Here is a 14,547-nt window from a genome sequence, read left to right on the forward strand (position 1 = left end):
AATGCTTTTTACTATTTAGTGCTGCTGCTGATTATGCTTAAGCCAGAATTGGCCAGTTACTGACTGGTACCATTGAAGTTCATTACTGTACTAGGCCATTCATGTTGATCACTACCCTTTCCCACTGATGAGCATTAATGCCTGGTCCCATTGATATTCATTACTACCTGGAACAATTAACATACGTTACTGCTCGGGCCATTCCTGTTCATTAATGTCTGGGCAGGGTGATTATCTTTACTGTTGCTGATCATTACTGCCTGGGTCCATTGATAAATATTTACTGCTACTATTTATTCCCCCATGCAACTGTTAAAGCTCTTTACTTCTTGGGGCTATTGAGGGTCATTACTGCTGGACCAATACAGGGCATTACTGTCTGGGATATTGATGATCATGTCTTCCTGGGACTATTGATGATCATTACTGTTTGAAGCCATTAATTATCATTACTTCCTAGGGCCATTGAGCGACATTGCTGCTTGGAGCCATGGAGGTTCATTAGTGTCTGGGCTTATAATTCCCATTAATTCATAGAACCATTGAGGCTTAGTACAACATGGCACTAATATTGATGCTCGCTACTGCCTGGGCCACATTTACCAGCACACAGATACTAACAGACATGTAGGCACCCATTTACATACATGTCACACAGATGAATGTACAAGTCAAGACGGATAACACGCATATACGGACTGATGTACAAAGATTACATTAGCAAAAGCTGGTCACAAATTGTGCAACAACATTTTGCGAATTTTGTTTTATGTACTAATACTTTGATTCCCAAAAAAACAAATCACATCAGGGTCTCAGAACAATCTGCCTAATTAATATTCATTAGGCAGGTCACAAATAGCGACCACCTGTAATTGGCTAACGTCACAGGGAAATGGATGCAAGGTACACCAAACCATCATCTCTGTCGTTGTTTCCAGAATTGAAAACCCCTTTTTTAAAGCAACCTGATCCTTAAAGGAACCGGGGCTGCTTAAAAAATGTTTTTCATTTTGGAAAACTTCAGTGACAGAAGACTATTGTCACCTGGACCAGGGGACAACTGTCTACTCCCTCTGAAGCTTCAACCATAATTCCCAAAAGAGAACGGATCCAAAGGGGACCACTTTCTCTTTGCAGATCCATTACCACCACAATTTGGGTGTCAGTAACTGGTCATTGGTCTTCAACCCGAATTTAGGTGCAAGCCATTGATACATCAAAGTCCAACCTGCTTTTTGGAAGAGATGCCCAAAACAGGCCCTTTCCGAATAATGATTCAGAAAGCATTTCTAATCCATTATAGCAACTTGGAACAACTTTTCTGAATCACTAAATGGGTTTAGTACACTAGACAAAGCTTTTCATCAGTCACAAATACTCTGACTTAGTAAATTGGAAGATTTGTGACAAGTAAAAAGCTGTCCACATGAAGCCCATAGTCACATACTGCATGTGTAGAGGCACAGCTTGCACCCATATGATCCGAGTAATATATATGTGTGTAGGTGAGTGATCAGTAGATGCATGGAGATGAGTAGGTAGATACATGGATTACTTGAGTGTGTGTGGATACATGGATGCCTGCGGAGCACATTGGTTGATGAAGGGATAAGTATATGTGTAAGTTTGATAAACACATCTGGAGATTAATGTTTAGGTATGTGTGAATGGACAGCACATTCATCCTTCATCTGTTCACTGAACCATCATCAAACCTTTTCATCTATGAGTGCACTTATTCATTAAACACTGTTTATCACTCATTCACTCTCTTTTTCATCTAGATGTCCCATTAGAGCACCCAATACTTTTTGCTCCAGCTATGCATTCACCCATTACTTTATTCACCTGTCTACATGCTCATCCATCCTTCAATCTAAACATGTGTTGCTTGACCGTTCTTTTTCTTTGAGTCTTGTTTCTTTATGTGTTCCTGTTCCTTTTCCTGACAGTTGGGCGCAGATCTCAAAATCACTAAGCAGACTTCATGTTAGGGATGAGCAAAACAATTCCAGTAGGTGTCAATTTAAATTGGGTGCTGTTAGAACTGACAGCCTTAGGGTGGTCACCCCTAACTTTTTGCCTGCCTCCCTCCACTTTTTGGACACTATTTTTGCTGGCTTTTAGACTCTGCGCACTTTACCACTGCTAACCAGTGCTAAAGTGCATATGCTCTCTCCCCTTAAACATGGTTATCTTGGATCATACCTGATTGGACTATTTAATTTACTTATAAGTCCCTAGTAATGTGCACTATATGTGCCTAGGACCGGTAGATTAAATGCTACTCGTGGGCCTGCAGCACCCACTTAAGTAGCTCCTTTTCCTTGTCTCAGGCCTGCCATTGCATGGCCTGTGTGTGCAGTTTCACTGACACCTCGACTTGGCATTTAAAAGTACTTGCCAAGCCTAAACCTCCCCTTTCTCCACATATAAGTCACCTCTAATGTGTGCCCTAGGTAACCCCTAGGGCAGGGTGCTGTGTGGGGGAAAGGTAGGACATGTACCTGTGTAGTTTACATGTCCTGGTAGTGTAAAACTCCTAAATTCGTTTTGCACTACTGTGAGGCCTGCTCCCTTCATAGGCTAACATTGCGGCTGCCCTCATACAATATTGAAGTGGTAGCTGCTGATCTGAAAGGAGTAGGAAGGTCATATTTAGTATGGCCAGAATAGTAATACCAAATCCTACTGACTGGTAAAGTTGGATTTAATATTACTATTCTAGAAATGCCACTTTTAGAAAGTGAGCATTTCTTTGCACTTAAATCTTTCTGTGCCTTACAATCCACGTCTGGCTGGGCTTGGTTGACAGCTCCTTGTGCATTCACTCAGACACACCCCAAACACAGGGTACTCAGCCTCACTTGCATACATCTGCATTTTGAATGGGTCTTCCTGGGCTGGGAGGGTGGAGGACCTGCTCTCACACAAAGGACTGCCACACCCCCTACTGGGACCCTGGCAGACAGGATTGGACTGAAAGGGGACCTGGTGCACTTCTTAGCCACTCTTTGAAGTCTCCCCCACTTCAAAGGCACATTTGGGTATAAAACAGGGCCTCTGCCCTACCTCATCAGACACTTGCTGGAGAAGAAACCTGAACCAGAACCTGCATCCTGCCAAGAAGAACTGCCTGGCTGCCTAAAGGACTCCCCTGACTGCTTTCTACAAAGGACTGCTGCCTTGCTGTTGCCCTGCTGCCTTGCTGAACTCTTATCTGGCTGTGAAAGTGCTCTCCAAGGGCTTGGATAGAGCTTGCCTCCTGTTCCCTGAAGTCTCAGGACCAAAAAGACTTCCCTTTTTCACTTGGACGCTTCGTGCGCTAAAATATTAGACGCACAGATTGTTCCGCGGCAAGAAAAACGCTGCACACCGACGCTGATCGACGCGACGCCTTCGGGACGACCGGAACTTCGACGCACGGCCTCGCAAGGACAACGCCGCCCGACCTCCAGAGGAGAAATCGCCGCGACGCCTGCCGTGAGAGCGAAACTTTGACGCGCAGCCCCGCAGAACGACGCGCAGCCGGAAAACAAGCAGGAGAATCCACGCACAGACCCGGGACATCTGGTAATCCCCGCGATCCACAGAAAGAGACTGTCCGCGCGCCGGAAAACGACGCACGACTTCCCCACATGAAAAATAACGACGCAAGTCCGTGTGTGCTGGGGAGAAATCGACACACACACCATTTTTCCACGTATCTCTTCTTCTGTGGCCCTCTGAGGAGATTTTCCACTCCAAACCAGGTACTTTGTGCTTGAAAGAGACTTTGGGGGTTATTCCAACTTTGGAGGAGGTGTTAATCCGTCCCAAAAGTGACGGTAAAGTGACGGATATACCACCAGCCGTATTACGAGTTCCATAGGAAATAATGGACTCGTAATACGGCTGGTGGTAAATCCGTCACTTTTCCGTCACTTTTGGGACGGATTAACACCTCCTCCAAAGTTGGAATAACCCCCTTTGTTTGCTTTTTAAAGACTTAAGACACTTTGGGCCTCATTACAACCTCGGCGGTCTTTCAAAAAGACCGCCGAGGCTGCGGGAGCCAGAATACCGCCATTGCCGGCGATATTCCTGGCTCCCTATTATGACTTTTCCGCTGGGTGTTACCGTCCGCTGGCGCAGCGGAAAAGTCACATCAACATTGCTGCCGGCTCATAATAGAGCCGGCGGCAATGCTGATGTGCAGTGGGTGCAGTAGCACCTGTCGCGCATTTGGCAGTGAAATGCACGATGGGGCTATGCCTGGGGGCCCCTGTACTGCCCATGCCAAGTGCATGGGCAGTGCAGGGGCCCCCAGGGGCACCCCAAGTCCCCATACCGCCAGCCTTTCCATGGCGGTGTTTACCGCCACAGACAGGCTGGCGGTCGGGGACTCATAATCCCCAGGGCAGCGGTATAGTGGAGGGGCCGGCGGTATGGCCGTGGCTATTATGCCACTGTCATAATAGCTGGCGGAACACCGCCAGCTTACCGCCGGCCGCCAGGGTCGTAATGACCCCCTTTATATCACTTTTCAGTGATATCTCTACAAATTCACATTGCAACTATATTCGTTTTGACCTACAATTATCCTGATAAATATTAAATATTTTTCTAAACACTGTGTGGTGTATTTTTGTGGTGCTATATGGTGGTATTGTATGATTTATTGCACAAATACTTTACACATTGCCTTCTAAGTTAAGCCTGATTGCGTGCGCCAAGCTACCAGAGGGTGGGCACAGGATAATCTTGGATTGTGTGTGACTTACCCTGACTAGAGTGAGGGTTTTTGCTTGGACAGAGGGTAACCTGACTGCCAATCAAAAACCCCATATCTAACATTGGTGATCAGCGGTGAGGATAGGACTTGTATTTGTGCAGTGACATACAGTAGCTAAGTATTTCACTACCTACCCACAGTTGAAGGTCAACTTGATTTTTATCTCTTTTTGCAAATTCGTTTTTTCCTGACAATTTTCAAAAACTAAATCCTCACTCAACATGTCTCTAACTGGGTCTCAGATAGGAGACTTTGACCTAGTCCTGTTGGATACATATACGGTCAAACAACTAAAAGGGTTCTGCAGAGCAATGAGGGTACCCACCCAAGGGGCCTCCAAAAAGGAGGACTTTCAAGTGGCGCTGAGGGCCTGGGCAGAAGCCCATTTAGAAGAGGATGATGAGGAAGAGGAGCCATAAAATGGCCCCTCAGAGGATTTGTTGCTATCTGTGGATGGTGTTACCAATGCAGTTGTGCCCCCTTCCAGACCAGGGAGCAGTGTCTCTGTGCAAAGCCTGACCACAGAGGAAAGGAGAGAGGAAAGGGAGTTCCAATTGCAAATGGCAAAACTGAAAATTGAGGCTCAACAGGAAGAAAGAAGGGCAGAGAGAGAAGCCAAGCAAGCTGAGGCTGAAAGAGCAGCCAAACAGATTGAAGCTGAAAGGGCAGCCAAACAAGCTGAAGCTGAGAGAGCAGCCCAACAGGTGGAAGCTGAAAGAGCTTTGGCTGAAAAGAAACTATTGTTGGCTCATGAACTGAGCTTCAAGGAGCTGGAGATCAAGGCGAGACAGTCTGAATCCAGCAATAATGGTGGCAGCATACAGACAGGACCTGCTGGAGAAAAGAAGGTTCGTATACCCCAAAATGTGGTACCCAGTTTTGTGGTGGGAGATGACATAGATAAATGGTTAGCTGCTTATGAAGTTGCACTAAGGGCTCATGAGGATCCTGAAGGGCAACGGGGGTAGCTATGTGGGGTTATCTTCCGCCATTGGGGAAGGACACACTTCTCACATTGGATCAACCGGATCAAAACACATACCCACTTCAGAAAGCCACTTTACTTGTCAAGTTTGGGCTGACCCCTGAGGGATACCGTCAGAGGTTCAGGGACAGCACCAACAAACCACACAAACATGAGTAGATTTCATTGACTTTTCCAGTAAGGCACTGAATGGATGGGTGCGGGGCAACAAAGTAGATAATTATAAAGGACTATGGGGCATATTTATACTCTGTTTGCGCCGGAATTGCGTCATTTTTTTTACGCAATTCCGACGCAAAACTAACTCCATATTTATACTTTGGCGTTAGACGCGTCTAGCGCCAAAGTCCATGGAGTTTGAGTAATTTTTTTGCGTGGACACCTACTTTGCGCTAATGAGATGCAAGGTAGGCGTTCCAGTCTAAAAAATTGACTCCGAGGCATGTGCGCCGTATTTACACTCCCGGGCAAAATTCACGCCCGGGAGTGGGCGGGTCAAAAAAAATTACGTACAGGCGCCTTTGCGCCGTTTTTTAGCGCCTGGTCAGGGCAGGCGTTAAGGGACCTGTGGGCTCGGAAGGAGCCCAGAGGTGCCCTCCCATGCCCCCAGGGACACCCCCTGTCACCCTTGCCCACCCCAGGAGGACACCCAAGGATGGAGGGACCCACCCCTGGGACATTAAGGTAAGTTCAGGTAAGTTTTTTTTTTTTTTTTTGTGGCATAGGGGGGCCTGATTTGTGCCCCCCTACATGCCACTATGCCCAATGACGATGCCCAGGGGACAGAAGTCCCCTGGGCATGGCCATTGGGCAAGGGGGCATGACTCCTGTCTTTGCTAAGACAGGAGTCATGTCAATGGGGGTTGGGAGTAAAAAAAAAATGGCGCAAATCGGGTTGCGGCGCAAATTTTGCCTCAGCCTGACTTGCCCCATTTTTTGGCGCCCAAGCTCCATTTTCCCCTACGCCGGCGCTGCCTTGTGTACGTCATTTTTTTTAACGCACACCAGACAGCGCCGGCGGCTAACGCTGGCTAACGTCATTGAATAAATACGGCACCCGCATGGCGCTTCAGAATGGCGTTAGCTGGCGCTAATTTTTTTGACGCAAAACTGCATTAGCGCAGTTTTGCGTCAAAAAGTATAAATATGGCCCTATATGACTTGATTCTGAGAGAGCATATACTCAATGTTACCTATACAGAGTTGCGCCAGCACTTGGTAGATAGTAAGCTGACTGATCCCAGGAAGCTTGCTGAGGAGGCGGACCTCTGGGTTAGCACCATAGTGTCCAAAAAGGTACCTGGGGGGGACACCCACAAAGGTGGTCAGGGTTCCCAACAGAAGAAAGAGGGGGGAGATAAACTTACAGATAAGGAACTCTCAAAAGGCCCCCAAAAGAATTCCCAGGGAGGGGGTGGCAACCATTCCTTTTCCAGATTTGGGAAAAAGCCAGGGACGTATGATAGGTCAGGGAAATCCAACCCCAAATGCATGGAGTGTTACCAGTATGGTCACTATAAAGGCGACCCCCAGTGCTCCAAGAGGGCACCGTCCACTACCGGACAGACACCTGGGTTGACTAGTGTAGCGCTTGTGGGGAGATGGACCCAGATAGCTTTGGGGAACAGGTAGAGATTTCTCTAGTGTCCCTGGGAGAAGGAGAGATGGTGCCCAAAGCCCACATGCCCCAAAATACTTCCAAGTACAGGCAGTGGGTCACCATTGATGGGCAGAAGGTGGAAGCTCTCAGTGACACAGGAGCCAGTATGACTACTATCAAGAGTCAGCTGGTGTCAACAGAGCAGATAGTCCCTAATACATTCCACCAGGTGATAGTCGCTGACAATCGTGAGAGTCACCTACCGGTGGCTCTGGTTCCCTTTGAGTGGGGGGGGGTCTCTGGTACTCTGAAAGTAGCTGTTAGTCCTGCCATGCCTGTAGATTGTCTGTTAGGCAATGATCTTGAGCATACTGCTTGGAAAGAAGTAGAGATCAGATCTCACCTGGAGATGTTAGGGTTACCTGAGTGGGTCTGCATGACCACACGGTCCATGGCTGACCGAGAGGGAAGTCAAGGGCGTCTGGAGCCTGGAACAATGGCCCAGAGAACTGCCAAGAGGAGGGTCAAGGGGCGCGGGGAACCAGCCCCAGAAGTTCCCGCAGTGGTTGACGGGGCTCCTGAGGAGGAGGCTCCCGAACCAACTGGGAAAGACATTGCCACCCTAGGTGACCTACCTGAGCTTGCTGGCTGGCAAGTTGAGGGTGGACCTACCAGGGAGGAATTATGCAAGGTGCAGAAAGAATGTCCCACTCTAGTGGGTCTGAGGAAGCAAGCCTCAGACCAGGCGGCAGGTGAAGCCTCTGGCGATCACCACATATATTGGGAGAATGATCTCCTCTACAGTGAGCCTAAGGTTCCGGCCATTGGGGCAGCGCGTGCGCTGGTGGTCCCCCAGTGTTACCGAACCTTCCTACTGGGTTTGGCTCATGACATTCCACTGGCAGGACATTTGGGGCAAAGCAAGACCTTTGACAGGCTTGTCACCCACTTTTATTGGCCTAGAATGAGGACAAACTCAGATAAGTTCTGTAGATCTTGTCCTACCTGCCAGGCCAGTGGTAAAGCAGGAAAAAGGGTTAAAACCCCCCTGATTCCACTTCCTGTCGTTGGCACCCCCTTTGAAAGGGTGGGCATCGACATTGTTGGTCCATTGGACCCCAAAACTGCCCTAGGCAACAGGTTCATCCTGGTTTTGGTGGACCATGCCACCCGTTACCCAGAGGCAATCCCTCTGAGGACCGTAACTGCACCAGTGGTGACCAGAACTCTGATGGGGATATTTACCCGTGTGGGATTCCCAAAGGAGATAGTGTCTGACAGAGGCACTAACTTCATGTCTGCATACAGGAAGTCTCTGTGGGATGCGTGTGGTGTAACCTACAAGTTCACCACACCCTATCACGCCCAATCTAATGGTCTTGTGGAGAGATTCAACAAGACCTTGAAAGGCATGATTGGTGGCCTCCCTGAGGCCATGAGGCGTAAGTGGGACGTCCTCTTACCATGCCTTCTCTTTGCTTACAGAAAGGTCCCCCAGAGGGGGGTGGGGTTCAGTCCCTTTGAGCTTCTCAATCCTGTCAGGGGACCCTTAAGCATTGTTAAGGAGGGGTTGGAGAAAGCTCCAAAGGCGCCCCCTCAGGATGTGGTCAGCTACATGTTGGCCCTCCGCAACCAGATGAACCGCTTCTGGAAAGAGGCCCAAAGTAACCTTGAGGCCAGTCAAGAGGTAATGAAACGCTGGTATGACCAGAAGGCCACCCTGGTAGAGTTTCAACCTGGAGACAAAGTGTGGGTAATGGAGCCAGTAGAGCCCAGAGCTCTCCAGGACCGCTGGTCTGGCCCATTTGAAGTAAAGGAGCGGAAAGGGGAGGCCACTTACCTAGTGGACCTCCAAACCCCTAGGAACCCCCTAAGGGTGCTCCATGTCAACCAACTAAAGGCTCATTTTGAGAGGTCTGAGGTCAACATGCTTCTGGTCACGGATGAAGGAATGGAAGAGGAGAGTGTACCTCTCCCCGACCTCCTATCTGCCCAAGAAGGTGATGGGTCAGTGAAAGGAGTTATTCTCTCTGACTGCCTGACTCTAAACCAGAAAGGAGACTGCTAAGAGCTGTTGGACCAGTTCTCCCCCCTGTTCTCCCTTACTCCTGGACTGACTCACCTCTGTGTTCATGACATTGACACAGGTGACAGTCTCCCTGTGAAGAACAAAATTTACAGGTTATCTGATAAGGTGAAGGCCAGCATCAAGGAGGAGGTCTCCAAGATGTAAGCTTTAGGGGTTATCGAGAAATCCAGTAGTCCCTGGGCCAGCCCGGTGGTGTTGGTCCCTAAGGCTACTGCCCCAGGTGCGAAGCCCGAACTCCGGTTCTGTGTGGACTACCGGGGTCTCAACTCAGTCACACGGACTGATGCTCACCTCATCCCCCGAGCTGATGAGCTCGTTGACAGACTGGGCGCTGCCAAGTTCCTGAGTACATTTGATCTTACTTCAGGGTACTGGCAGATCGCCCTGACTGAGGGGGCTAAAGAGAGATCTGCATTTTCAACCCCTCAGGGCCATTACCAGTTCCGGGTGATGCCATTTGAGTTGAAAAATGCCCCCGCTACCTTCCAATGGTTGGTTAACGGGGTCCTAGCTGGCAAGGATGCCTTCTGTGCAGCCTACCTGGATGACATAGCTGTCTACAGTTCCAGCTGGGAGGAACACCTACTCCACCTCAAGGAGGTGCTTCAGGCCCTGCAACAGGCAGGCCTGACCATCAAGGTTAGTAAATGCCAGATTGGGCAGGGTTCCGTGGTGTACTTGGGACACCTAGTGGGTGGTGGCAAGGTGCAGCCACTCCAGGCCAAGATTGAAACTATCAAGGTCTGGCAACCACCTAGAACACAGACTGAGGTGAGAGCCTTTTTAGGCCTCACAGGATACTACCGCAGATTTGTCAAGGGCTATGGTACCATTGTGTCACCCTTGACAGAACTCACTTCCAAGAAACAACCTAGGTTGGTGAATTGGACAGAGGCTTATCAGAAAGCCTTTGACTCTCTGAAGGAAGCCATGTGCACGGCCCCCGTGCTCAAGGCCCCTGACTACTCCCAGGAATTCATCGTGCAGACAGACGCTTCAGAGCATGGCATAGGGGCGGTCCTAGCACAGCTAAATGAGGAGGGCCTAGACCAACCAGTAGTCTTTATTAGCAGAAGGCTATTACCACGGGAACAGAGGTGGAGTGCTATTGAGAGAGAAGCTTTTGCTGTGGTCTGGGCACTGAAGAAGCTAAGACCCTACCTGTTTGGGACTCACTTCCGGGTTCAGACAGACCACAGGCCCCTCAGATGGCTCATGCAGATGAGGGGTGAGAATCCAAAACTCTTGAGGTGGTCCATTTCCCTACAGGGGATGGACTTTGCGGTGGAGCATCGCCCAGGGGTTGACCACGCCAATGCTGATGGTCTCTCCAGATACTTCTGCCTTAGCGATGAGAGCTCCCAGGAGGTCGGGTAGCTCTCCCCACTTTCAGCTGGGGGGGACACATGTTAGACCTGACAGCCTTAGGGTGGTCACCCCTAACTTTTTGCCTGCCTCCCTCCACTTTTTGGCATTGTTTTTACTGGCTTTTAGACTCTGCGCACTTTACCACTGCTAACCAGTGCTAAAGTGCATATGCTCTCTCCCCTTAAACATGGTTATCTTGAATCATACCTGATTAGACTATTTAATTTACTTATAAGTCCCTAGTTATGTGCACTATATGTGCCTAGGGCCGGTAGATTAAATGCTACTCGTGGGCCTGCAGCACTGGTTGTGCCACCCACTTAAGTAGCTCCTTTTTCCTTGTCTCAGGCCTGCCATTGCATGGCCTGTGCGTGCAGTTTCACTGACACCTCGACTTGGTATTTAAAAGTACTTGCCAAGCCTGAACCTCCCCTTTCTCCACATATAAGTCACCTCTAATGTGTGCCCTAGGTAACCCCTAGAGCAGGGTGCTGTGTGGGGGAAAGGTAGGACATGTACCTGTGTAGTTTACATGTCCTGGTAGTGTAAAACTCCTAAATTCGTTTTGCACTATTGTGAGGCCTGCTCCCTTCATAGGCTAACATTGGGGCTGCCCTCATACAATATTGAAGTGGTAGCTGCTGATCTGAAAGGAGTAGGAAGGTCATATTTAGTAAGGCCAGAATAGTAATACCAAATCCTATTGACTGGTGAAGTTGGATTTAATATTACTATTCTACAAATGCCACTTTTAGAAAGTGAGCATTTCTTTGCACTTAAATCTTTCTGTGCCTTACAATCCACGTCTGCCTGGGCTTGGTTGACAGCTCCTTGTGCATTCACTCAGACACACCCCAAACACAGGGTACTCAGCCTCACTTGCATAAATCTGCATTTTGAATGGGTCTTCCTGGGCTGGGAGTGTGGAGGGCCTGCTCTCACACAAAGGACTGCCACACCCCCTACTGGGACCCTGGCAGACAGGATTGGACTGAAAGGGGACCTGGTGCACTTCTTAGCCACTCTTTGAAGTCTCCCCCACTTCAAAGGCACATTTGGGTATAAAACAGTGCCTCTGCCCTACCTCATCAGACACTTGCTGGAGAAGAAACCTGAACCAGAACCTGCATCCTGCCAAGAAGAACTGCCTGGCTGCCTAAAGGACTCACCTGACTGCTTTCTACAAAGGACTGCTGCCTTGCTGTTGCCCTGCTGCCTTGCTGAACTCTTGTCTGGCTGTGAAAGTACTCGCCAAGGGCTTGGATAGAGGTTGCCTCCTGTTCCCTGAAGTCTCAGGACCAAAAAGACTTCCCTTTTTCACTTGGACGCTTCGTGCGCTAAAATATTAGACGCACAGCTTGTTCCGCGGCGAGAAAAACGCTGCACACCGACGCTGATCGACGCGACGCCTTCGGGACGACCGGAACTTCAACGCACGGCCTCGCAAGGACAACGCCGCCCGACCTCCAGAGGAGAAATCGCCGCAATGCCTGCCGTGAGAGCGAAACTTCGACGCGCAGCCCCGCAGAACAACGCGCAGCCAGAAAACAAGCAGGAGAATCCACGCACAGACCCGGGACATCTGGTAATCCCCGCGATCCACAGAAAGAGACTGTCTGCGCGCCGGAACATGACACACGACTTCCCCGCGTGAAAAATAACGACGCAAGTTCGTGTGTGCTGGGGAGAAATCGACGCACACACCATTTTTCCACGTATCTCTTCTTCTGTGGCCCTCTGAGGAGATTTTCCACTCCAAACCAGGTACTTTGTGCTTGAAAAAGACTTTGTTTGCTTTTTAAAGACTTAAGATACTTTGGGGGTCATTCTGACCCTGGCCGGCGGCGGAAGCCGCCGGCCTGGCTGGAACCGCCAGAATACCGCTGCACGGTCAAAAGACCGCCGCGGGTATTCTGGGTTTCCCACTGGGCTGGCGGGCGACTGCCAGAAGGCCGCCCGCCAGCCCAGCGGGAAACACCCTTCCATGAGGATGCCAGCTCCGAATGGAGCCGGCGGAGTGGAAGGGGTGCGACGGGTGCAGTTGCACCCGTCGCGATTTTCAGTGTCTGCATGGCAGACACTGAAAATCATGGTGGGGCCCTGTTACGGGGGCCCCACGACACCCCATACCGCCATCCTGTTCCTGGCGGCCAAAACCGCCAGGAACAGGATGGCGGTATGGGGGTCGGAATCCCCATTCCCCAGGGCAGCGGAAAACCGGTGGTACACCGCTGGTTTTCCGTTTCTGACCGCGGCTGTACCGCCGCGGTCAGAATGCCCAAGGGAGCACCGCCAGCCTGTTGGCGGTGCTCCCGCGGTCGTTGGCCCTGGCGGATTTTACCGCCAGGGTCAGAATGACCCCCTTTATGTCACTTTTCAGTGATATCTCTACAAATTCACATTGCAACTATATTCGTTTTGACCTACAATTATCCTGATAAATATTACATATTTTTCTAAACACTGTGTGGTGTATTTTTGTGGTGCTATATGGTGGTATTGTATGATTTATTGCACAAATACTTTACACATTGCCTTCTAAGTTAAGCCTGACTGCTCGTGCCAAGCTACCAGAGGGTGGGCACAAGATAATCTTGGACTGTGTTTGACTTACCCTGACTAGAGTGAGGGTTTTTGCTTGGACAGAGGGTAACCTGACTGCCAACCAAAAAACCCATTTCTAACAGGTGCCAAATGTTCTTAACCGAGTGATGTGCCTTATAGGTGTTTCTTTCGGAACAATCTTTTCTGCTGGTGTTGTGCGTTCCAATCAGAGGCGGCTGGTGTTCAAGGGCTAAGGGGCTGCGCCCCGAGCCTTTTCTGGCCTCTTTAGTGAAGCATATATTTAATTACATGATGAAAGTAAAACATTTTCTGCACAACATTTTCCAAGTGAAAGTTGTGCACTTTGAAAAGCCCCACTGTGCCTGCGTCAGTATGTGGCTGAAAGCTGTACAGTAGGGCTGACAGGACTTGCCCACGCAAAGCCCCTACGTTTTCTCAGAACGCAGTGACGTCCCTGGCTTATCTCCTCCTCCACCAGAAGCCCTGATAGTAAACAGCCTGGAGCGTTTTTTGTTCAGCCCGCCCGGGTTTCTGAAAACTTCATGTCACTCCGATATTATTCTCCACCCTTTCCTATTTACTCAAATGGTGGGGTGTGATCAGAAAAGTCTACTACCAGACGTCACATTTTATTAAAGAATGTGGCATTGCGCAAAGAAAATCCCCTTTTCCTGCATTACAAGCAGTCTGTGGCAGAGAAATGGAATAAATACAATAAATAACTCCATCCAGGGCTCTCTGGGAGACAGGAGTGTGACCTGAAGACCTCAAGTCATAAATATGCCAAAGATAACCCTGCACACAAGTAACTTGGAGCTCTATCTTTTTTACAGACAATTAAAAAATATATATGTTCTCTCAGCTCTCCTCTCCTTTCACTGCCTCTGTAGGTGATTTCCTCTCTCAAAGGCAGTAATGGTTCCAGTAATTTATCATGGCTAGTTATTGTTTTATTTCTTCTGCAGACTAATGACGTGATATGTCATGTTAAACATGTAATCTGCAGCTCAAATAAACGTGTACCTTTTATCACTGAAACTGCTGGATACTGGATGGGTGAGGCAATGTGGGCTGAGAAAATGTGGGTGTCTGTGTATAAGAGTTGTGTGAATGGCAGTGGATGACAATGTGGATGGGTAAATGAGTAGGTGACCAAAGGCAGT

The 14,547-nt window shown here is 49.2% G+C and overlaps 1 protein-coding gene across 1 annotated transcript in view; it reads left to right on the forward strand.

Annotated features, from left to right (window-relative positions):
• Positions 1-14,547, forward strand: part of LOC138254123 (broad substrate specificity ATP-binding cassette transporter ABCG2-like) — a 610,690-nt gene that overhangs the window by 11,884 nt on the left and 584,259 nt on the right. The gene's annotated exons all lie outside the window — the stretch shown is intronic.

The sequence above is a fragment of the Pleurodeles waltl genome, chromosome 1_2 (assembly GCF_031143425.1).
Source record: "Pleurodeles waltl isolate 20211129_DDA chromosome 1_2, aPleWal1.hap1.20221129, whole genome shotgun sequence".
Taxonomy (NCBI): Eukaryota; Metazoa; Chordata; class Amphibia; order Caudata; family Salamandridae; genus Pleurodeles; species Pleurodeles waltl.